Raw genomic sequence first — 25,758 nt, 5'->3', positions numbered from 1 at the left:
TACAAGAGTATACAATTCGTCTGTGTAAAGGAAACCTTACCCTGCCTTCCCAGAAACAATGAAGGATTTCTACACCTAAGATGGCGCCTACTCGAGCCCCCGCTCAATCTCTGTAATGTTTATATGCTGCGCTTCCACCCAGACTTCTCTGCTCCTGTGGTTACCTAGGTAACCAGCGCGCCGTCCGATGACGCGACCGCCCGTGGAGCGCAGGACCAGATGACGCGCGTGCGGGAAGTGAAAGGCCTAGTGAGTGTGCGCAGGAAGCGCTGACGTAGTGCGCAGCGGCCGGAAGTCGGAGGAGGAAGGGGGATCTCGGCCGCTTTTCCTCTTTTTTTTCGTCCCCGTTTTTCTTTTCTTTTCGGTTTGCCCGCGGCCCCCCTTCCCCGCCGCAGCCCCCCTCTCTCCCTTTCCCTCTGCCTCCCCCCTCTTCTCTTTCACCTCTCTCTGCTCTCATCTCTCTTCTGTGTCATTATTCACATTTATTTTCCTTTTCGGACTATTTCTATCTTTTGCCGTCCCAGGACTACTGTTACTTGGCGTTGTTTTTATTTTACGGCTATGGGTCAGCAATGAGCGCCTTAAAGAGGGGGAGAAACCAAGAGTGAAGAGCAGGTAAGCACATTAGGATCTGGCAACGATTTCGCACCGTTTTGTTCTGTTAATATAGATACCACAGGTTTTGAGACGTGTCATGAGTTCTAACTGCTCCGATGTCACGACGGTGCATTTCAGCCAGCAGGTTGGACTTGTAGTTTAAGTGTTTAACTCGAAAGTAGGGCCTAGAAGTCCCAGCATGCCTCTTGGTGTTGGAAAAGAAAACTGGTCTTGCAGCAGGGCAGCCCTCCTCGCACATTGGCGGTAGTGCGCATTTTTGACAGCTATGTTAGGACAATAGGAAATCTTCAGGAAGTTCACCTGTATAATAGTTACGAGTTGTACACGGTGACCCCTCCAGTAGCAGTAAGAAGTATTGTATTTTAATTGTAATCGAGGCCCACAACAATGGAGCAACTTAAGGCTTTACTCAAGAAGCGAGCTTACCATACTGTCGGCGTTTAACAATGCCCTGAATACTTGCTTTTTCAAGGAGTTGTATAATAAGTCTGCTACAGACCACCTCGTGTTACCTTATACGAAGGGACTGGGCCTCTCTGTCCCATATACTCTACGTGCCATCATTTAACCCTATATTTGGATAAGCGATAACTGTCATTTGGACCTACTACGAAAGCATCTGATCCCCAAAGGGAAATGCATTGGCTCTTAAAGTTTAAAATAGCAGCTGTGTAACTGGAAGGCAACAACCAGGACTTTATAAATCAGGGTAATAAATCAACACGTTTGATAACACTCACAAATATCATTACTTGAATATCAGCCTGGATGATTAATAAACAAGAATCAATGATTAATACAAAGTAATCATAATTACAGTTCTTAATATATTACACATTTTCCTCAAGTATAATCTCGTATCATTCCAACCACTAAACATACATACTAAAATATCAGTGCTATTCCATAGTTCAAGCAATTAGTCTTGTACATCATGATTCCACTGTACATTCATAAGCACAATAAATGCTTTAATTCTATCACTTATAAAATACTTGTCAGCTGTACGCTTCAAAATGCTCACTTGCTCATCAATTGCTATAAAATGCATCACATATACATTGTATAAACCCCCAGTTGCAAAATGTACATAAAACCTAAACTAGAATGATTAAATGCACGTACATAATACATATTAACATTGTTTTCATTCCAGGATATGCACAGAAGTATCAAATGCAGTAGAAAATACTCATGCACGCGCACATACACAAACAAAATAGTTAACAGATAATTTTGTGAATGTGCTTGCTCTCATAACTATCATTAAGAAGCCATAACACACACTCCTTCCCTTAAATATGAATCCATAACTTCCACTCATATTTAGAAGTAACTCTATTAATACATTACCCCTAAACATAATTCTAATTTTGAATTTAAGTGGTTGTCATAACTATTGTCATAAAGCCACCATATATTTATTTATTTTTTAAATCGTTTATTGACCTAAATATATAATGTGTACACATGGTAATCTGCGTTTAGAAATTCACAGCGCAATAATCTTTAGTGTCACAAATCTATCACACATAATACACAAAATTTACGTTACAGTGCCATATAAACTTCTACAATTAGGGGTTTGGAATGCTTATGATGTGTACACAGTTCATCAGTGCCAAAGAGGTGCACTAAATGTTTTAACTCTCATTATGAGTCCATGCGAAGTATGTCCATGTAAATGTTCTGCAACCATGGTCCGCTCTAATATTCGTAGTATTTATAGGCCCGCTCAGAACTCCTCGTACAAATTAAACATCCACATTCCAAGCATATTTTTGTGAATACGATTGCAGACCCATAACATGTCTTACATTTTGTAGTGAGCACATACTAGAACAGTGTGTTGGTATCAAAGAGGAATTGTCTTTGGAGTGCTCGTCATGCACCCTTCTGGAGCCATTCTCTACACAATAATTTGCATTCGTTCATAATAATTATCACACTGATTGAGACAGTTTCAATCCTGAACAAGGTGACATATTTCTAATACGCAGTATAGTTGTCAATCATTTGTGAATGAAATACTAGGCCATGCAAGTGTCATGCACCCCAATGAACACAACAGACCTCATAAACACTAGTGTACATATGATACATGTTTAGTTCTCGCCTACCAGACAGCACAAGCTGTCAGATCGCGAAAGAGCTATTTTGAACATACAATGCGTTTACAGCCAGCACATTGCTTACATTTGGTTGGCTTGAGTTGCAATCTCATTTGCTTGCTTATTTAATAACTGGCTTGTCACCCCCCTCCCCGGAATATATCATCTTTACCTTCCTTTTGATAGGCCGAATTATATCTTTCTGCCTCTAAACTGTTAGGGAACTACTTTTCTCTTTTTCTTTCAGCACTCCATGGGAGTGCTTGTGTGATCTAGCTCTTGCCCCCTCCATGACGCTTCCTTCCCACAAACCCACTGAGCTGAGTTGTTTCCCACCCTTCTATCCTCTCTGTGAAAGCACACCAACAAGGATATTTTTGCTCTGGGATGGCTAAAGAGCATATTATAAGGGCTGGTTTTGTTTTATCACCTGTTTTCACAAATTGCAGGGAAGCACCAGCGTTGGCAGACGAAGGCTTTTATGTCGCATGGGGCACTGCCACCTGCTGCACTCACTCCACTGGTGTCTGAGGCAGAAGGTGTGCTTAGCATCCCTCTTCTCGTGGGTGACGCCTACATCTTCTCCCTGGGCTACCGCAGTGGACTAAATGGACGAATACCGTGGAAAGTAAAGTAGGCCTTGACTAGTGTTTCACTTTAGATTCTGACAGTTCTCATTCTATTAAGCATTTCCTGGGTCTGAATATTAAACCATGTCATTTATAAAGATTGAAAACATCGACTTCAGTTTACAGTTTTTAGATACCACAATAGTTTGCTTTACCTCCAGTGTTTTGGAACGCGTTTTCTTCTACTTAAAAAAAAAAAAAAATGCCACACAAACATTGGCAAAGCCAACAGCTCAGCATGTTAAGAGAGACCTATTGACTTTGTCAACGCGTGTTATATACTGCTGTATGTCAGTATTTATCACGCTTTGCAATACTTCATCACTGGTTCTACATTCATTTGTTTTCTTTTGTCCTAAATATTGTAGTTTCACTTTACACACCAGTTTCGAGAGAGAACCTTTTACATTTCCAACGTACTTGCATTGCAGCCATCTTCAGAAATATTATACTTCTGTAATAGGTACTGGTCTCAATGGTATTTGACTGAATGGTGGAGTATACACACAATGACCCTTACAACTATTAGTCTGGACTTATCTATGCATTGTTTTTAGTTTCAAATAAGTAATACGTAAAATGAATGACTTACACCACAATATTCATTTGTTTAAGTAACTTGTAGCACATTGTAATCACAAACTATTCAACATTCTGTGCTGTTCTGTTTACATGTTGAATAAAACCATTGGGTGTAGTGCTCATTCATATTATTCATCTTTATTTTGAGCATTAATCCCCACATGTAAACGGTATGTCCCATGTTGTGAGACGTAATGCTAATTAGTCTAAATGCAATCGAAACTACGAGCAGTATATCACACTTGTACTAACAGTGCTTCATATTGTTAGTAACTCAAATTGCTATTGGTTTGATCCATATTGCTAACAATAAACATGGTGTAGTGGTATGATTTGTGCGGTGAGTAATGAGTCTAATGAGTTTTGGAACTACTCAATACTACACATAGTGATCCCAGTAAGTGTTGGCACCACCAGTACCATACGTATTCTCATGTATAATGGTATATATTCTATTTTGTCAGTCTTTTTGGTGAGCAGTAGATCTCATGGTTGGTTGTGACATCATTTAGGTAGGAAACATCTGGAGTATATTGGTCTGATTTATAGAGTCTGGGTGTTAAGTTCCATAAGTATTGCTGTGATCTATATCTGTGGTTGGTCATTAATCCTCGAGTACTATTATAATATGAGCAAATGCATTAAGATGATGAACGGAGTGCAGAACATTTTCACTCACCCCCAGTCACTGTTAGATCTGGATTTAATCCATCATCATTCCTTTGCTCACTTTGCCACCACACTTTAGACCCAGCCATATGCAAATCATTCTTGACTCTGTACCTCATGGGAACAGTCCAGCCGGAACTGCCAAGCCAGGTCTTCCCTGGAACCAAGCATCCTGGGACCAGTTTCGGGATACACCCCTTATCAGCCAGGCTAGCTTGAATCAAATGGCAAAGTGAGCAAGGGACCCACGTCTGGGCATACTCTTCCAACTTGGGGCAAACAAGCAAACACAAAAATATTTTATTGCATGGATCCTCCAATTATAGGTTTGATCATAATGTGAGCAGTAAGCCATTAAATGTTACTGTTTCATGCAATATCACTATAATCAGGGCCACTGGAATTATGCGGCAGTGGAGAGCAGTATTATGCGGCAAGGTTGAGTAAATTATGCAGCAAGAAAGGCCAAAATATGCAGCACTCTATGTAATAGTAATACTTAATTATTTTGTCAATTTTAAACTTGTTAGCATAGTCTGTGTATTATCTGCACCTCTTTATTACCATTTTAATATTCCAAATATAGCAATAAGCTACAGAAAGGTGACCAGTTAACCTTTACAAAGGGCCTTTCACTGCAAGGCAACACTTGTCGCTTTGTTTTTTGTAACTTTTGAACTGCTTGAGCTAGAATTTTTGTTTGTTATAACCTGCAGAGTATGCAGCAGATAAAGGATTATATAGCAAATGCCGCAAATCTATTTTTATGCGAAAATCGCCGCAGCCGCAGAATTGCATAATTCCAGTGGCCCTCACTATATTACAGTATTGTAATTGCATTTATAAAACACTTACTACTCCTGACGAGGCATCAAAGCACTTTTTGGTGAGTAGCACGCTACTCTGGAACCCGAAAATGATTAGTCTGGAATTAGTATAGGTAAATATGAAATTAATTTGAGCGGTGAACATGTGAGTCTGTTAGTTGGATTTAAAAGGATAATGGAGGGATAGAAGAGGGAGAGGTCTAGAAAGGGTTTATTTGGAGATCATAGCAGTAAGAGGAGGTTTGGGATGAGTAAAGGAGAGATGGAGGTAGGGGAGAGTCTCTAGAAGTGGATTAGGGAGAAAAAGGAGTTATCGGCTGACTCTTGGAGGGATACATGAGAGAAGGGTTTAGAAAGGGTTGTTTGGGAGATTTGAATAGTAAGAGGTTTGAGATGATGGAAGGAAGAGTCTAGAAAGGGTTATTTTGGGGATCATAGTAGTAGAATGAGGTTTAGGATGAACCAGAAAGTGGAGATAGAGGATATATTGAGTGAGATTAAAGGTAGCGCATTAGTGAGACTGAATATTTGTTTTTACAAAACCATTTTACCAGTAGCAGCAAAGTCACAAATATATAGCTACATAAGTACTTTAATTTATTCGTGTATATTTATATATTTTTCTTTTTGATAATTAAATAGTGAAGCAATTGTAAATAGTTATCATAAAAATGTACTTATTGTGATAGCTGAACAAACGGGAAACCATACGCATATTACCAAATAACTTATGTAAAAACTATTTAGTGGCCCATATACACTGGTAAACATAGAATAATATAATCATATCTAATACGTACATTTGTTATGTACAACTAACAAATACTTTTATATTTATCAACATTATTATGCACACTTATACAAAGGAATGCACATCTAGATATATATAATCAAAATAAATGCTTATATACACAGGGATATGCTGCACATTTATGTTTGAGTATAGTGGTTGTGTAGGGAAGAGCCAACTCTTGAGTAGTCTTCTGAAGATGAAATAGTTATCCATGGATCTTATGTTTGGGGTTAATGAGTTCCATAGTTTGGCTGCTTGAATAGAGAAGAATGTAGCACATTTGTTTTGTTTTCTTGTATGGTGGAATTTTGAGGCGGGGCTTTAATCTGGAGAGGAGGCTCCTTTTTTAATGTATTTGGTGATTTTTATTCCTTATGAAGAGCGGCCCTGTTCCATATATCGCTTTGTGGGTGATACAAAGCAGCTTGAATGTGAATTTTCTGGAAACTGGTAACCAATGTATGACACTCTGTAAGCTGTACTCATTGTGAGCGTTGGTATGGGCTTAAGATTGTTGGTTTGATCAACCGAGTATGTAATGCTTCCCAAGAATGTTGGTTGTGATTTATGTTGTCAGCTAGATTTATTATTATTATCGATTCCTACTGTGAGCAGCAATCCCTACTGGTAATGACTCATACTGTGAGCATGAATCCTCATACACATTGATAATGCACCATACTGTGAGAAAAAATACCCACAAGCGTTAACGCCCACATTTTGATAAAAAAATGCCCATGATATTGGTAGCAAACAATACAGTGACTTGTATTCCCACCCCACTTACGAGTGTTATCAACAGTCCATATTGTGAGAAGTAATTCTCTTCAATATTAGTGACTGCCCAGACTGCCATACTGGGAGAAGAAATCCTGCCGTTACAGATGCCAAAGACCAGCACACCCTTCATACCTCTCCGCTGAACTCCAGCACCCCCAAGGCTTTTAGTAGGTCTGTGTTATTATGGGTGTCATAGGAGAAGGACTGATTAGGGGCATCTTACTGGCTTTGGCACTTGTTCATCATGGATTTCCTTCTCACTTATTTTGTCCCCATTCCTAGAGCACTCCGAGAACCCCAACTGGTTGGTTAGTGGTGCTAAACAAAATCTTCAGACTAAATAATAATTGCCAATTGGGTCAGGAAAACACCCCTATTTGTAATGACATATTACTGTGAGCAGAAATCCCCATGAGTATGAGTAATGGTCCATACTGTGAACAAAACAATCTTACTGAGAGCAGAAGTATCCATGAATATTTTCTATGCTATTTACTGGGAGAAGAAATCCCTGAGAATATAGGTAACAAAACATATACCGTGAGCAGTGATTTCTTAAATAATTGAGTGATCTATATAATTAGCACTAATCCTCAAGCATGTTGATTCAATATGCACCATGAGTAGTAGTCTTCATGAGTATTAGTTTCTACAACTAGAAATGATCTTTATCAGGCTTGGTTATCTGTACTTTGAGCAGTATTCCTCCTAAGTTTTTGTGCTGATCCATCGTCTTATCTCCACAAAGTGTTAAACATTTACCAAGTGCGTATCATTTGATGTGCGCGTTCACTAGGCCATTTAGGATTAAAAAAATTAAGTACCCTCGGGTAATTGCATTTTTGTTTATAGAATTTTTACTTTAGTGAATTATTACCGCTGATATCTTAATTTGGTTGTGTAGTTAATGTTGGAAAAAAAAGTTCTAATTGATTTAAACAAGTTCATCCTAAAACCAATCGGTATTCATTCTGGTCTCCTCTGTCTCGAGTTTGTTTTATTAACCAAATATTAAGAAGAGATTAAAGGTCTATAATGGGTTTGGTTATTGAATGCTTTAGCCGTTAAGTGCTTCATTGTTTTGTGAAACTAAGCAAAGCTCAAAGGAAAAGTATTATTAAACAGTTGTGTTCTCACCTTGTAGTGAGAAACGCATTGAGTAAGCTATTGACAGACCTATGATCAATGCTGCTCCTTCAAAGTCTAGTAAATAATGAAATGGCGCCTGAGAATCCCTCCTATTCAACAGTAAGTATTTTCATCTTTATATTCTTTACATTTATGCAAGTAGAAAATACATTTTCAATTTCCGTTCTAAGGTGGCTGAAATTTTCTCTAAGCCCAAGCACAGTTGCAGGATTTTGCTTATTCTACCACTCACATTGTTATATTGTATTCTAATCTTAAAGTGTGTTTAATTTGAGTCAGTTTTTAAGTCCTATGAACCATGACATCCAAGGGTCTGAATTTGACTGTCATCCCCGAGTGTCCAGTTTTTAAAGAACAGTGCTTCCCAAAAAGAGTGTCACAGCGCCATAAGACTAGTTCTACCATATTCACTGCAATTCCTTGCAAACTGCTCCATTAAACCAGAAAGTTTGCTGAGAGAATTTACTTGTACCCAAGTTTGCCTTAAATGCACCAGACTAGATTGAACCTAAGGTGATACGAGAACTTTAGACTGACCTGAAAATGAGGAAATTGGATCCATTTCCTATTGCTCTTGCTAAAATAAGTAACCATTCCCAAACAATTTCTGCACACTTGCACTCCAATCCCATACAAACAGATGGTGAATTTGTTGGACCACTTATAAACACAGAAATGGTAAAATCCAAACTTTTTGCAAGCCTAATGAGGTTGTCTTTAATAAACATTAGCCTCCTGTAAATGATCCCTCTACTTACCGAATCGAAACACTCCACATTCTTTGGACTTGGGAGTTATGGCAAAAAAATCTGGTTCAGTCTTTACAAGACCATGATATACCCCACCATTAAATAAAAACTCTCCTAACCCTACCAATGATGGAGTCGCCTAATTATTTAAATCTTGGGAGGAAAGTGGTTAATTATATTGTGTAGCTTGTTGTATGGCGTTTTTAGGATCCGAGCGAAATTTCCAGATTCATGCCCTTATATAGGTACAATTCACATTGCCCTAATATAGGCATAGAAATCATACCCTTATTTAGACCTAGCCCATGCAGGCCAAATATAGGCATGGCTACTTCCACCCGTACCAAAACGTCACAACGATTTCTTGGAAAATCGGCTTAAGCAGGCAGGGACCTCCCCTTGCTTGAATATTGATTTGTCCAGGAACTCATGGACTTTACAAAGAACTACTATTCCCTTGGGGTTCTCTTCTGACGTTATTATGCCCGACTTTACGTCAAACTAGGCACCTTCAAGGTATAAATATGCCCTCACTTGCTCTAGCAAGACACGGTGGTTCGGAGCAGCTAGACTATCTACTTGCCCAACGCAGCTCGCTACAGCAAGTGCTGAAGGAAGCCGACCCTCCAGCTGACGCACTGATCGAGAAGCAGTCCTTTCTCTCACTGAGAATCCAGCTCCAGTGTTTCCAAGTTCCCCTTGCGGGCTTTTGGGAAATCGAGTCCCGAGACAGAGATACCAGACCTCCTTCATTCTAAACTAAAGGTATGGTGCTGATTAGAACCTAAGAGAAATCTTGGATAGTTTTTTGGCAAAGAAAATCAAACCTATGCTACACAATACTTACTCCCTCCTGCGTACTAGACTTAGGTTAGGTACATTGGGGTAGGCGTATTTTAGAAGCACTAGTTGAGTATTTTAGCCTGTGTATTTATGTATGTATGTATTTTTATATGGCTTAGAAACCATACAATGCTTTTACAGTATTATTTTATAATGCTATTCTCGCTGTACGCATTATACTTTGCAGCCTGCATTACGATTGTAGCAGTTCACTTTACTTGCATGAGAAAGAAGACTGTTCAATAAAACCTTTTATTGAAAACGCCATTCTATTTAGTTCTCTGCACCTGTGTTGAAATGAAGCATGCACCATTGACTTAGTGAAATATTTATCTCTTGTTTCCGCGACTCTAGAGATACAATTCTTATTCTTGGGTAACAAAGTTGTCATGTTCATGCGGTTGTCAGAAACGAATCCCTTCTGGTGTATTCGAGAGTTTCTAGTGACCTCTGAGTTAGCTGGCACACTCACTATTAAGTTTAATACATTCGACAGAGACCTAGTCGACCTCAGTCCTACATCTAAACTATAGGGTATATTATTCCAATGCGCAGAGCCTATTGGGAATATAGGAACTACACTACAAGCTGGGCAACCTCATTGTATAATAACCAACCATTCCGTACGCAGTCCAGTCAGGTTACTTTGTAAAACCATAGCTCAGTCCTAAGTAGCTGTGGCTCAGAGCAGTCAGGCTTTATCAAAGGAACAAGTGAACAGCATTTAGAAGTACTAAAACAGTTGAATAAGAAAATAAATCAACACAAAAAAACGACACCAATTTATAAAATGGACACTTCAATGACAAAAACTCACCAGAGGCTTAACTGAGAAAATTATGTTTAAAGAAACAAATCACAGATTTTTTACGTGGTCCAGTAAATCATTGTAATCTACTACAACTTGCAGTTTAGGGTTATCCATGGCAAGTAACTTGAAAACAGCTATAAACGAACACTTGGGGCAACCAACCAGGCAGGGAGCCATTCACAGAACCGTTGTGGTCCAGTTGAACAGTTCTCGCAGTTAAAGCAGTCTCCACAGTTCTCGCAGTTAAAGCAGTCTCCAGTCTAATTCAGGTCTATAGGCAAACTGTCATACACCTCAAAAGTGTGGTCCTGATGCAAGGGTTACAGAATGCAGAAGATGCTTGTGGATACTGAGCCAGTGTCCGGGATCTCCCTGGAGCCACCGCTCGGTCTACAAACCTGGAGGGGTGATTTTGACTAGAGGGGGTCAATGTAACTCGAAGCATGGGTGAAGTCCATCCAAAAACAAATTGCTGCTGGTCTACAGTTACAGTGAAACCAGTGTTTTCCTTTAGATGGCAGTAACTTCCTTGTTGGGCGACTAAACTGCACTCCAATGACTCTCCTGGGTCCAGCAGACTTTGCTGCAAGTTTTAAGGGTCGGGACTCAGTCTCCCAAACTGAGTTTAGGCAGTTGGAGGCAGTCAGGCATTCTTGGCCACCAACTTGTCAAGGCACGCTTCTTCAGCTTTTTATGGTCCTTTTGTTGTCACAGGTAGTCAGCCAGCTGGCTCTTGGAGTCCCCTTCTCTGGGGCGCAGCGACAACCTTTCCTCGAGTGGGATACCACAGACTCATTCCTTTCTGTGCTGGCCCAAAGTGTAGCAGGGACAGTCCAGTCTTTGGTGCAGCCTCTTTTTGCTGGGTCAGGGGAACAGCAGGGCAGCCCTTCTTCGGTCCTGTTCAGTACAGATGTTAGCTGAGTTTCAGATGCCACTTTTCTGCACAGTTGTTGCCCTTGGGGATTGTGGTGACTAATAGTCCATGGACCACCAGGTCACCTCCAGCCCAGTGATGACTTCCTGTGAATTTGGGCATCTAGCTACCCCACAATGTATCATTCTGCCAGGTCCCAAAATGGTAGAACCCTTCTCTTGGTGTGTGGAGCTCTCTAGCCCATCCCAGAGGTGTGGCTACCTTAGGGCAATAAGCCCACAGGAAAAAAAGGTTTAATAAAGGCTTCTCCCTCTTGGTCTCCGATACCAACCTGTCTGCTAGACCAAAGTAGCAGCCCCTTTCATGTGTGGGTACAAATTGCCCTTCAAAGACAGCTTTCCCTTTTTGAAGCTCGCCTTTTTGGGCTCACACCCTGTTTGGCCTTTCTGTCAGGAGGTGGTCACACCTCATCCCATTGCACACCCTTTGTTTTCCTTCTGAGATTGTTCACCCCTCTCCTCAGAAGGACATAAGACGGTCTCAAGGACAGCAACTTGTGTGCAGCTGGACACAGTCACTGGAAACTTTGGGCAACAAAATGTACATTTTCTAAAGTTGCCATTTGTGCAAAAGTTACATTTAAATTCATTTTGAGCGTCAAGTTGGTTTTATTGCAACTTTTTTTCTTACCATGAAGTATTCTATTTGGTAGCCCCATTCAGAAGTGAGCACTGATAAGTTGTCAGCGTGTAACTTTGTACTCGCCAGTGAAGCTACTAGCCTTTTTACAGTAAAAATGACCATGCAGGGGTTTTTACTGTTAGGACATGTAAGGTTACTAAAACACATGTTCTTCTCTTTAATTTAATGTGCCCAGTCTTTAGGGCTCAGTAGGCCTGCCTTGGGGCAATTTACGAACATTAAAAGGATTTGTCTTTCCCATCGCTTTAAGTACCAATGTTTAGTAAGCCTCATCAGACTGCTCTGCTTCCTAGCAATGGTGGGCAGGGAGTCATACTTTGCTTTTTCCTGTGGTGACGCAATAACCTCTGCAATCGACAAGGTCAATTACAGGGTCATGGTATCCTTGGTACCATATGCTAGGGACTTATAAATAAGTTAACTTATGCCAATTGTGGCTGAGACAATTAAGCATGTATCCTTTGAAGGGTCAGGGTACTGGCACTGAGGCCTATTTGGCAGGACTCAGTGCACCTTCGGAGTTGAAAGCAGCAGCATCAGTCCACAAATTTGGGGATGATCATGCAAAAAAGGCATTAACTTACAATTCTTCAATGTAGTACTTCAAAATAATCTACTTTTTCATTTGTTTTTACGGTCCAATTATACACACTAAAAGTATGTGAGTTTGACATGTGCAAGGCCTCTCACTGGATGACTTCCAGTAAATGATGATGAGAAAGCAGTGTCATCTAGGCTCCTCTATAACAAAAGGGACCATATCTCAGTCTGATTGCACATCCTGACTCCTCTCTCAACTTGGCAGCACCTCTTATCCAATGGGGTGCGAAACATGGTGTGTGTATATATATATATATATATATATATATATATAAATACTCGAATAGTCTTAACAATGAAAGCAGAATCTTATGAGATATTTAAAAAAAATAGGTGGCAAACCCCAATCCATTTTCAGTAGATATGCTTTAATAGCTAAAAGCGCAGCTTAACAGTACAAATGTGTTACTGGTCAACACTAATTATTTCTGCAATCAATTGAACGGGGAACAAAATTGATAGCAAAAGCTACTTCAAAGGGTGAGTCATGCAGTCCAGTGACCAATGTTGAAACTGGAACAGAGAGTGAGGTGCTTTTGCACAATCTTTCAACAACAAAATGTACCTAGCTTGACATAAATTCTGCTGTTCCCCACCAGTTAATATTGATATAGCCATCTCCAAGAAAGCTAATACTTTTTGATCAAATTTTGACTTGGTTATATCGGAGTCTGTCAGAGACATTGTTAATCACACAAAACCCTGCTGTTATGCAGCTGACCCAATTGTGCCACATTTGGCCAAAATATTAGTGAAACACTAACAACTAAATCGGTTGAAATTACCATTGTCGTGAGAGCATGGTTCTGTTCTTGTCTAACTGAAAATTGGACATGTTGAACACTGATTATAAATGATCCAAACTGTCTTGAGAATTTTCACCCAATCGGATGAATTACATTTCTCATGAAAATGATAGAACATGGGGTTACTTTCAGTCAGATCTCCTCATCCATTGGTCTGTGTATTGAAATGCCCCTTTTTGTATGGTCACCCCTGAGTTTTCGGACTGATGCTGGTGATTTTTTTGACTGAGTGCACTGAGGCCTGCTCCCCATACCTCAGTGCCTGTGCCTTTAAACTTAAACAGATATGTTGACTTGGCTCATACCCAGTTGGCTAAGCTAGCTTACATAATATTCTTCAGGGCATGTAAGTTAAAAGGCCACACCAGGGATTGCAGCACTGGTTGAACCACCTTGGGTGTGATAGGAGTAAAAGGAGACTCTCAGCCTGCCATTTGCAGGCTGGAAGAGTGGTTTAAACTGCTAGCAAGGCTTTGCTATTTAAAGTAATGTCAATGCCAGGCTTCCCTAGTATATATGTAAGTCACCCCTATAGGAGACTGATCGAGTCCTAAGGCAGGTTGCAGCATGTCTCCCAGGCAGAACATGTATACATGCTCTGATAGTAAAAACGTGAAACTGTTGTTTTTTACTATGAAAAAAGTGGTAACCCGGTTGGTGAGTACAGGGTTACACACTGACCCCTCAGCTGTGCTAACTCTGGAAAGTTGTGACCAAAGTGGGTCATACATGGTATCAATTAACTTGTTACATTAAGCCTGACTTGATTCTCAAGCTGTAACAAGTCGCAGTGTGCAACTTTACGAAGTAGCCACTTGGTTGCCTTAGGTACCTTTTCCCATACTGGTTGCATACGGGGTTCTGTCGCTGATACCGCTTTCTGCCCTCCTAGGGAGATGTGCCTTCGGTCTTTTGGTGCAATTTTCAGAAGTGGATTGACACGTAGGATTTTGTATATTAAGACTTTGGTGTTCATGTTACTGAATGAGGGAGACCGGTATTCATTTAATGACATGCCTCCCGGGTCCTGTCAAAATCACGGATAACTTCATCGTAATTGGCTAGTCGAGCGAATTTGTTGCCCTCGTGGTTTTTGAACTTCTCCTACTGCTCGTTGTTGAAATTTACAGTTGCTCCATAATTGTCCTGATGATGACCTGCTAAATGATACTGGTCGAAACGCCGTCACCGCCTTCCTTGGCAAAAAAAATCAAAGGAAGCATTGAATGTTTTTTGTTGTTTGTGATGGTATTACACTGTCTATAATCTTTTTCTGTTTTTTGCCATTATATGATTACACCTAAGTTTGTCTTAGTCATTGATATATATTCGTGTAACTCTTGGAGCACTTTTCTGTATTGTAGTGTACTTTTACAAAATTCACTTTTACTAAAGAAAAATAATTATCTTTTTGATATAACTTGTAAAGGGTACTGTTTCGTTATTTATGTATTTTGATTATCGTGCAAAATCATTATTGTTTTTCATTTTCTGATTGCGTATCCAAACCATTGTAGCATATATATTAGGGAGAGAGTCATTAGTGGTGCCTAATCCATGCTGGTTTCACATCTTTGCTCGATAGGGGCAACTTGGATAATTGTCTTGTTCTGTACCACATTTAATTGGGACGAACATTTTTAAGAGGGTGAGGTTGGTTTCTGAGCTAAAAGTCAGGAGACAACACGTGCATTTAGTATTGCCCATTGACTTATGTACATGTTTTATTATTTGGTTCACTTGGGCTTGTAAGATATTATGTGTTAACTAGGTGGCATAGAGACGTTGGTCAAAAATTACTAAGGGCCTTATTACCAGTTTGCCGTGCCTTCCGGAAGACTGCCAAGAATGTAGTACTCCCGCTGCCGTATTATGGGTGTAATCCATGGCGGGTGATGCTGCGGTTGTCTCACAGCTGTGGTCTATTAGGCTCTACTGTGAGCTTAACATGCAGCCCGCTGCTGTGACCGTGCCTGCCGCACTTTTATGCACAGTGTGGCATGCATGCCACACCGTGTAGGAATGGAGGTGCAATTGCGCACTACCCTCCCCTGATCCGGCTGGGCTCCTGTTTGGGCTCCCTTTGTTTTCTTTCCGCCACCCTTTTCATAGTGGACTCCCTGCCATGAAAAGGCAACACGTAATATGTTTGTTGGTGCCTGTAGCAGCAGACCCGCAATGTGGCGGTGGGTGGACCACCACCATGAGTAATGCGGTTCCGAGGTCTGCCTTACTTGTAATAAGCCCCTAAATGGTTCATTATTGAGACAAATATTGGTCTATGTGATCTGTTTAAGAGTTCAACAGGGCAGTTGAATCTAGTTACCTTGTTTTTCTAAAACTGTTTATTGTGTATTCTTCAACAGATTGCTTTAAAGCTCGTAGCCATGTGGGGTTTGGAATGCTTTTTAAAGTCCCAAAAAGGGTGTGGTGAAAAGAGATTATTTTAGATTGGAAGGATCATTAGTGGAGAATATGTGAACCCTGCCTTGTAATAGTTTTTTGTAATCAAAACATTTTATTGACATTATGACAAGTTCAAATGAGCAATTGGCTCCCATCACCCTGCGTTTAATCATCTTGAAATATAGATTATAAGTAAAATATGGACACTGATTATCACATATTGTGTATTTCGTCCTTTGTTCAGGGTATTTTCAGAAATCCGTTTTATTAATCGAAGGCTGCGTGCAGTATTTTGCCCAAACTCAACCTATTTGATGGTATTTTTGGTGACGCTGTATATGGGGAGTTAAAGTGTTTTGCTTTTGTCCAACCCGACTTATCACTTGTTAATTGTTTGGGGCTTCCGGCAGCCTCCAACTCCGTGCTAAGTCTCTCTCTGCCAGGGTAAGCCCCAGAAACGCTTTCTCACAGCTATCGAGGTTAAAGTCTAAAGAGGCATTTTGGTTCAAATGCACGACTGAAGCGGTCTGTCTTAAGATGTTTGTGTAACTTCTGTCTCCAACCAGAGGAGGGTTACAAAGAGATTATTTTCTTATTCTTCCATACAGTTTAACTGTTTTAGTTCTAGAGTACTCGCTGATAGTATGGGCACCTAGTCCATGGCGTGCTAGTTAATGTTGACATGGGCCTGCACTAACTTTGCTTGTTACTTTCCTTTAACTTCCCACCAAGTATGGCATGTGAACTAGAACCTGCCAGCCTGCATACTGATAACCTTCCTTCACCTTGAGTCCGTGCCATCTGCCGCTTTAAAAGCTTAGGTCCTCCCACACAAATAGCACGTCTGGGACCTCAAACTAGTGGACAGTTTTATCCATTTGATATATGTCACTTGCATGAGATGTGTGTACACGAGCAAATCTTCCATCTGTTAGTCAATGGAAAGTATAGGCCAAATATAGCCGATGGAGTTGTTTGTCAAGTGCGCTGTGTGACAAGATGCGAAAAGCTCTAAGCCTTTAGAAAAAGGTGCTCTGCGTTTCCAGCAGATGTCTGGTGGCAACTTTTTTAATGAGAAGCAATAAATAACTGAACGAAAAGCCTCTGTGCCACTCCGGCTCGCATCCCAAATTCAGTTTTCTGGTGCCATAAAACACTGAAAACACCCGAAAAATCGACAAAGGGAGCTAAGCCTATGCAGTGCACTGTTTGTAGTCATGGCCTGTTTGAATCATAAGACTTCCTTTGTGTCTAGAAAGTTTGAACTAAATTTAACCAGACCTTCTGAAATCCATATTCTCATTTAGCATAACTAGATGCTGCCGGGAGGAAGTTCAAATGTAGGGTCCGCACATAGCAACACACTTTTTTGTGTGGCAGATGATAATTTGATTGCCCTTTCATAGATGCTTAGCGTCCATGTCCGAGGGAAGATGCCAATCACGTCCGAATGTGGTTGAGATGTAGATTGGCAAGCAACGTACATTCACGTTTTAAGCATAATGTGTGCCAAAACCTGGGCCTACCACCTTCTCATTGTCCATGATTCAGGACTGGTGGTCTAGCATGCACTGCTGAAAGAGAAGTAGCACTGAGTTGAATTGTGTAAATATATTGTGCTTGGTTCATGTGTTGATGTTTATTGTAGCCTGTTAATTTTATGCAGGCTGCCCATACTATTTTTGAATATGCACAGTATACCACGGGATTGGACATTTGTGACCTCTTAGAAAACGCGCAACCACTCTTTGAGACCTCACGACGACTGCCGTATTTCGATGATTACTTTTTTATGTTTATCTTGTGAGATGACTGTTGTTTTGAGCTATCTCTATCTGGAAATCAGAAGCACCATAAGGAGGCAATGACCGGCTCAGGCTCACACTCGAGTGCTAAGAAACAGAATAAGAATTGCTGGCTGCAGTGAAAATAAAAATTACGAATTACTTTGTGCGTAAAATGTACTTATAACAAAAAAACTGCATGTCTCAAGTGATGTTATGATTGAGATCACTTTTTTGATGTAAAATCGTCACTTGCGAATTCTAATACATGCACTTCATAGGAGGCGATTGACGCACTAAATGAAATGATGGTGAGAGAAATACCTCTCTGGGCTAATGTAAAATGTGATAGACAATTCCTCAAACCAGTGGCTGAAGGAGGTTGATAAAGACAATAAAAAAGGTTGAATGGGACTGACCCAAAGCCCACTCTATGTATATTGTAAGCAGTATGTTGTAAAAAACAGCTGTGCTGTCAAGCCAGATGTAAAACGTGTAGTCCGTTGTCAATGCATACCCGTGATTGCAAACCAAAGGCAAACTGTATATGAACATCTCTTGACGTAACCTTTAAAGTGGGTAACTTACTATTGGTGTAAGAGGTTTAGTGCCACGAGGAGGGGTGGTGCATAGCGTTAGTGTTTTTTTTTAAATTTATTTTTTAGCATGCAGGAACTGACATTTAATGTCTTATCTAGAATAACAAGATACACTCTGAGAAACAGGGACAAAGTCAGGAGTGGCACTTTATTTCGACAAATAACTAACAAGTGTCAAAGTCATGTCATTAATCTAGAGTAAAAATATGCAATCAAGCAAGATTTAATCATGGTAATTCCGAAAGAGAGAGAGAGAGAGAAATTGAATAGCAAAATGCAGAGACCATATAACCTTATCTAGTAATGAAATATCATTAAATCAATGATTGAGCTAGGAGCACCTCCTTGTGGAAGACACTATCCTTGGTGATCAACGAGTTGGTCATTGTACAGTCCTGTTGTACAGTTTTAATGAGGAACTGGTGACCGCAAAATCAATAATTTTGCAGGTGTTTGACAACGGAACAAAACAAAAGCTGGGAAATTTATCGAAAACAATTTGAATCACTTCTAGGAATGTAAGAAAGCAAAGGTACAGAAGTTTATCTAAGGTTACAGGTCGTTTTGAGCCATGTAGCTGTCTCGGTTTCAGAAGCTAGCAGAACATCGGGTTGGAAGCTGTGGTTGGGCCCCCACCCCTACTCTGAGCCCGTTTTGTTCTTCTGGATGGCAGATGCATCCTGTTTCTCTCAGCATGGTCTCAATTTACAGTAAAATGGGCGTATAGAGGACAGGGGCTCAGGGAGTTGTTTATCAATAAAGTAGTGACCTGAGGGTATTGGCCTTCACAGGAGAGATTAATCTGAGGTTACAAAATGGCCGACGCTTAGGGCAGTCTGAAAAATGTAGCATAACCCTCCCTGTCTGTCATGGCGGAGGTCTTTGAGACTGTCAGCCTACAGGTGTGAACAGAATTGGCCTGGAGCATTATATGGTAAAATTAGACCTTGCTTTGATAGCACATTGGAAAAGGTATTTCGCCACGGTTTTTCTGATTGTCCAATTTTCTGCAAAAATGTTGAATGAGTATTTTCAAAAACATTAGTTTTTTAGAAATTGCAGTATGCAGTTATTTTATTTAATTTTGAGCATCCTTGGATAATTGCGATGATACTTACCTTGGAAGAACACTGCAAGGTTGTTGGCTTTAAGCAGTAGAATTTCACAGGATAAGCAATTCATCGGTAGGTCTGAGAATATTCACCTAATGGGTAGTTGGATAGTGTCACGCACCTCAACCAAGCAGGCTAGGTGAGGTCTACATTTTGCATTGGGAACTTGAAGTAGAAAGTGCCCATGGGGTGCAACCGGTGTAGGCATTGGTTAGGTACTTACGGAGCACTTTGCTATTACAGAATGGGTTGCTGATGAGTATACAGTCATATCTGTATACAGGTCTGCTGGCATGATCCCAAGGGGTCATACCTTCATTTGCACGAGGGTGTGGCCCATGCAAATGAGGGAATCAGTTGCCTTTGTGCAATATTATGGGCATAATTGTTCTTACAAAATATCCCTGAGGAATTATTTATATCTCAACTAAGTTTGACAATTTCTCATGGTCACACATATCCAATTTGTTTACTTACAATACAAAAATGATCTTCACAAATGTATTCAAATGTTTTTACTTCATTTATCTCATTATAATTCATTATACAAAACATAGTTTGTTTTGACGTAAGCATTATATACAAAATATATACAAATAGCAACACTGACACCACCAAAACAACTATCACTTAATTTTCTCAAGGGGTTGATGGGTGTGTATTCACCCTATTTCCACTTAAGACCATGCTGATAAATCGGTCCATTCAATCCAAAATTCAAATATTTATACAGATAAATTGTCAATTCAATAAAGATTTTTTAATGAGATAAGGTGCGTTGTCGACGTTTCGGTCTTTATATGGCCACCAGTGGCCAGTGTACCAAAACATGCACCAGTGTTCCTAACACTGGTGATCTTTTGTGAGCAGGCGGTATGTTTATTTACGGGTTGTATTGATTGTTTTGTTTGGTTGGTGTTTTCCGGAGCCATCATTCCCTGTGCACCGCTGAGTCCTGAAAATGGTCTTGTGGACCTTTTTGGCCATATAAAGGCCAACATTTTTTTAACGCTTTTGTCAGGCTAAGATTGAAATCCTGACTTAAGACTGACTTTAATATGGTCACCATATTGGGGTGTCCCTTTGCTTGTTATTTAGTAGCCTGGAGTTCACAGCCAATAGCAGTAACTACATCCTTCTCCTCTAATCTGTCTTCCCCCTCACCTTGCAGCTTGAGCTCTCTTGCCACCCCCTCCTTCCACCCCTCCCTCCTTTTCTCCCTATGTTGGAGTTTCATTCCCTTCTCTCTCCCTTAGCTGATTTTAGCTCTCCAGAGCCCCAAACTCCACCTTACCCTTCTCACCAAAGATCTGCTGCCGCCATTCAGATGATATGCCTATGCTAGTTATGCCTACTTTAGTAGAGTACATCTTATAGATTTACTTTAGTAGAGTACATCAAAAGCTGTCTCTTTTCCCTCGGAGAAACCGAAATTCAACATCTAGACTTTTATTTAATTGATTTTACTGTTGCACACGTATACAGCACAGGTGGCTTTTCATGCTGCATGAAGGAATCGTATGCTCTATGCTTAATATATTCATGTCCACCATCATATGCAAAGTCACTTTGACATTCTTGGGCTGATAAAAAAAAACAAACAACAAAATAAACAATAAAACAAATGCAGTGTGTCTAATAGGAAGCTAAAACACCCATCTTTGAAAAGTGAGTGTGAATTGCCTGTTTTTACATGAAGTACGGCTCCTCAGCCATACCTATGTTCTTTGCCAATGTTTGTTTTCTGTTTTCAGTGTTCGAATAATGAAAAGGTATAAAAAAAAATACTTGTTTTTTGTTTATTTATAAAACACCCAGATGACAATTCAGAAGCCCTGCTTTAGTGAATGTATGTTTCAGGAAGAACGGGTTGAAATTCACCTGATTAACTATACTTTGTAGAAATGAGTTAATTAGGGAGAAAGCTGTGTATCTCTAGAGAGCCATAAAGTATGCACACTGTAAAATGTCTGGACAGCTTTTAACTGTTATGCTGCCTTTTCCTTCCGCGAGAATAAATCTCCCTTCGCACACGTTAATTTTATTCAAAGCAAGTAGTCCTTCAGGAATTGGCCATTTCTCTTTAGGTACACATTTTCCTTTACGTTCAATATAAGGTTCTTACTACCTATACGTACTTGTTTTGTCTTTTATGCATGCTATTTATTTTACTTGTGTTGAACCTCTGTGCCGAATTGTTTCATTACACTTGAGGGTGTACTTGCGTGCATGAATGTTTGTTGGCATAGCATTGATCGGCAACTATAAATAGATCTACAGCAATAATGGTTACGTTGCCAAAGGAAGGAGAGTGGTATTAATTGGATTCTCCAGTTGGTGGGTTTCCAGAGTAAATGTCCACTCTGGAAGGTCAGCAGGTGTCAAGCAGTGAATGAACAGAGTCAAAATTGGTTGGGGGAGACATGGTTCTGGATTCTCTGCAGAGCATTTTTTTCTAGAAGTTAGGTTAAAGTGAAATTTTTAAGTATCATCCAAAGTGACGCTAGAAATCATATTGAGATTTGATTTGATGCTTGTTTAGTGAATCACTGTTTGATCACGCCTGTGCAGTAGAATTACAATGTGAATAGATCCATACTATTAACTAGTTGCAGGTGCAAACAAATGCTGAGCAAACAGTTGGTCTCTGGGGTGTCTGAGGTGGGAACCTATAGGGAGGTTGAGCATCTCAAACTCAAAGGAAATTGAAGGGCCCTGACCATTGGCTAAGTGAGGTCGATTCTGCAGCCTATTCATTTGGTATAGTAGGCCTTCCGGGTCCAAAGCAACATCAGTTGAATTCAGAATGTCACAGGGACATGTAGGCTGCACATTTTGTAAAGATTTCTGTTGCAGGAAGGTGCATATTATTACTTAGGTTATTAACGTTCGCCAGCTGATATGAGGTGAACTGCCTGGGTTCTTGACAAGGAAGGTAAGGGGAAAAGGACTAGTTTCTTAATCCGATTGGTGGGTGAGATGAAAGTATTGTGGGTCTTTGATTAAAGAAAAATCTTGTACTGATTTACTTTGTCCGTTTGGCTCATCTAGTTCTTCATGGACATAAAGTTTTTTTTGATGTGGAAGAATAATTTTTCTGACTGATTAATTTAAATTTTGCTGTCATTAACATATAATTGGCATTTAAACTGTGGTTTTTTAAGAACTTCATGAAGAAGAGTATGAAAATATTGATGAGGATTATTCCTAGCAGCTCATGGATGGAATTGGACATGGCTAGGCCAAACTTGCTTTTCTGTGAACAGTTAGTTGCCCAGGGAAGAGGTACGTACACAAGTTGTGGGTGGGTACATAGACATTAATATCCATTCAAAGTTTATTGATATTACGATACCTGTTTCTCTTATCATAATATCAAGATATATGCATACTTTGCTACCTGGTGTTGTATTGCAGCATTTATATATCACTTACTACCCCTATGTGCAGCACTGAAGCCTTTGCCTACATGACTAGCACACTACTCCATGTAGGTTGTGTGTTTGAAAGGATGCTGTCTTTATTTTCATCATAAGTGGGAAGTTTTTCCATGTTGCGCTGAGGGGCGATTATTACCTTATGGGACGCAGTGCGTAGCAGTGTGTTGGATGATGAAGTGTGGGAGACAGATGTGCTGTTTTACGGTTTCAGTATTCTGGTAGGTTTGAATAGCTCTACCGGTCCCTTTTAGGTATTTCATTTGATATAGTCTCCTTAGCTGGTTAGTGTACTGGGTTGTCCAACCTAAGAATTTGTATCCAGTTGTACCCTCGAGCAGTCCTAGTTGAAGGGCGAGAGTAGTGGGGGGGGGATCTGTAGGGATGCACATTTTTATCATCCTCCTGTATGTGAGATGTAAAGAAGCAGTCCGATCGTATAGATATTTGGGACCTACAATTGTGGTATAGTAAAGTCCTCCAAATTGTCCAGCAATGTGTATTTGGCGATGCCTGGTCTACGGCTGTACAGTGCTGGTGATGGACAACCCTCATAGCAGATACCTTTTTTACATGAATGTAAGAGGTTTTTTTTGGTAAATCTTTTTATTAGATTTTAAGCGTACAAACAGAGTATACATTTGATTACTTTGTTAATAGCCATGTAACATTCGTCAAGTTATGTTGCCATTAGAACAGAAAAAACAATAGGGTCTCTTCGTGTTCTGGTAGGCATCTTGTTTCCAACCCTATATGGGCGCCTAGTGGGCATGGGTCACCTGCCGGTTCGTGAGTTACCAGGGTCTATTCAGTACATCTTACTACTCTTAAGTGTCTGAAAAGAGTTCACCTATTTGAAACCAACTGGGGTGAATAACTCTGGAAAGAAACAAGGGGGGCTGGGAATGAGAGACTTGGTTGCCTCTGGTCTATTGGCATTGGGTCTCACTGTCGCACCATTAGTCGTATGGGGGTGGGTGGGACTCTTTCGGGGGGCCCCTGTGGTGCGCTGGGTGTCTCGGGGCGAACTCTGCCTGTCTCGGGGCGAACTCTGCCTGTGCGACCTCAGGGGTATTTGTGGAGGAGTTGTGTGTGTGGTTGAAGCCGTGGAAGAGCATTAACCAACGGGAGAGGTGTGGCGCCGCGGCCAGGGCGACTGACGCTGGAATCTGGGGATCAGGGTTCGATCCCCAGCTCCGGCGGCAGGTTAGCCCAGCACCATGTGACTCTGGGCAATAGCTTGCTTAATCTTCCCGACGGCCCCCAGCGCCTAGAGACCCTTATGGGTGATTGTGCGCTTTAAAAAAAAAAAAAAACTCCATGGATATGTGACGTATTCGTGTGCCCCTCGCCGCCTCTTACATGAATTTAAGAGGTATACATTATAATTTGTTGTTGCCCGCTGAGTATCATGGTTTTAGTATTATTGTGGGCCATAACTGTTACATTTTGAATTGCATAGCTATTATAATGCCACAGTGAACCATAGGTCAGCCCTTTTTAACTTAACTGCATATCGAAAGCAGTTTGCTAGTTCGGTTATTTGCAATTTGTGGGTTGTAAGTTGAGGATTGAGGTTACAACTGTTTTCTGGGTTCTGTGGCCGTGATGTGGGTGGTGTAGGTATCTATTAAATTGCAATGTTTTGAATGATCATCCGAAGTATATGTGCTTCTGGGTGTTACTAATGCTGTCTGGTAGTGCATTTTTAGAGCTTGGCGACTTGTTCTATGAAAGCAGTGCCTCCTTCAGATTTCTTATGGTAAGGTGGTATGATAAGTGATGCAAGCCTGGCGCATAGTGTTCTGTTTGGTTTGTATTGCTTGAATTTAACTTGTAGGCATATCGGTCTGTTTCCTTGGGAGGCTCTGTGGGCAATGCAGAGCTCCTTGAATATTGCCCTTCTGGCTATAGGTAGCCAGTGGCGCTATTGCGAGGTTTGAGTCATGCATTCTCTAGGGTGAAGGTGGCGAAGAAGCCTTGTAGCAGCATTTTGGATGAGTTGTATTTTGTGTAAAATGAATTTCGGTGCACCAAGGTATAGGTTATTGACATAGTCAAGGATGGCGGTTACGAGTGTGAGGATGGCTTGCAGGTTATGTTGGTGTGCAAGCAGTGTTCTTTGCACATCATGTGTGTTGTTAGAATGCATCAGTAAACATAAGAAAGAGCATGGTTTATCGATGAGCAGCGTTCTCCAACGTAGGTCCTTGAGGCCTCAATCCATTCCAGATTTTTAGAATATCCCCATTTAGTTAAATATAGTTGTCTTAAAAATCTAGCATGGATCTGACCCCCCAGGACCGACTTTCGAGAACCCTGAATAAGAGTGTAGGGAGCACTCGTACACCAGGTGCATTGGTTGAGAAGGGAGAAGAGGGTCTTGCCATTGTATTTCCCAGAATGAAGTCCCACTCTGTAATGTGGGATGTTTGACTTACTCGGGTCAGAAGGCTGGTTGCATATATATATATATATGGAATTTGTATTCTTTCTGGTCTGGAAATTTTGGAGCTGCATGATTTCTTCAGTCTATGAACTTAGAGGAGTCAAGTTGTGGCTGACCAATAATATGCTGTTGTGTTATGCAAAGACTTAGTCAGTAGGAGCATGGAGATGAGATCCTAATGACTGTGTGGAATGTTATTTGTTTATCACAGTGTTGTGGTGGTTGGGCTTAGTGCATAGTGTCTTGCTGTTGTGGTTGAGATAGTCCATTAGTGGCTTGACCCACCTTAATGTTAATAAGAAGACATTCTCAAAGTAGTTGGGTGATAAAACGAACTCTTTCACGTTGTGGATTGAAATGGTGTACTGGTGGTGGTGTCGCAAATAAATATTGTTTGCTGCTTGGACATTTTTAGACTAACAATACTG

The 25,758-nt window shown here is 40.5% G+C and overlaps 1 protein-coding gene across 4 annotated transcripts in view; it reads left to right on the top strand.

Annotated features, from left to right (window-relative positions):
- Window positions 1-217: 217 nt before the first annotated feature.
- Window positions 218-25,758, top strand: part of R3HDM2 (R3H domain containing 2) — a 906,692-nt gene continuing 881,151 nt past the window's right edge. For 2 of the 4 annotated variants that reach the window (XM_078688983.1, XM_078688981.1), the window contains exon 1: window positions 240-615. The gene's annotated coding sequence lies outside the window, so the exon portion shown is untranslated. Of the gene's footprint in view, window positions 616-25,758 lie in introns of all 4 variants that reach the window. The other 2 variants (XM_078688982.1, XM_078688980.1) reach the window with 2 other exon arrangements.

Source organism: Lissotriton helveticus, chromosome 1_1 (assembly GCF_964261635.1).
Source record: "Lissotriton helveticus chromosome 1_1, aLisHel1.1, whole genome shotgun sequence".
Classification (NCBI taxonomy): domain Eukaryota; kingdom Metazoa; phylum Chordata; class Amphibia; order Caudata; family Salamandridae; genus Lissotriton; species Lissotriton helveticus.
The sequence above is the reverse complement of the archived record's forward strand: the minus strand, read 5'-3'. Positions and strand labels throughout refer to the sequence as shown.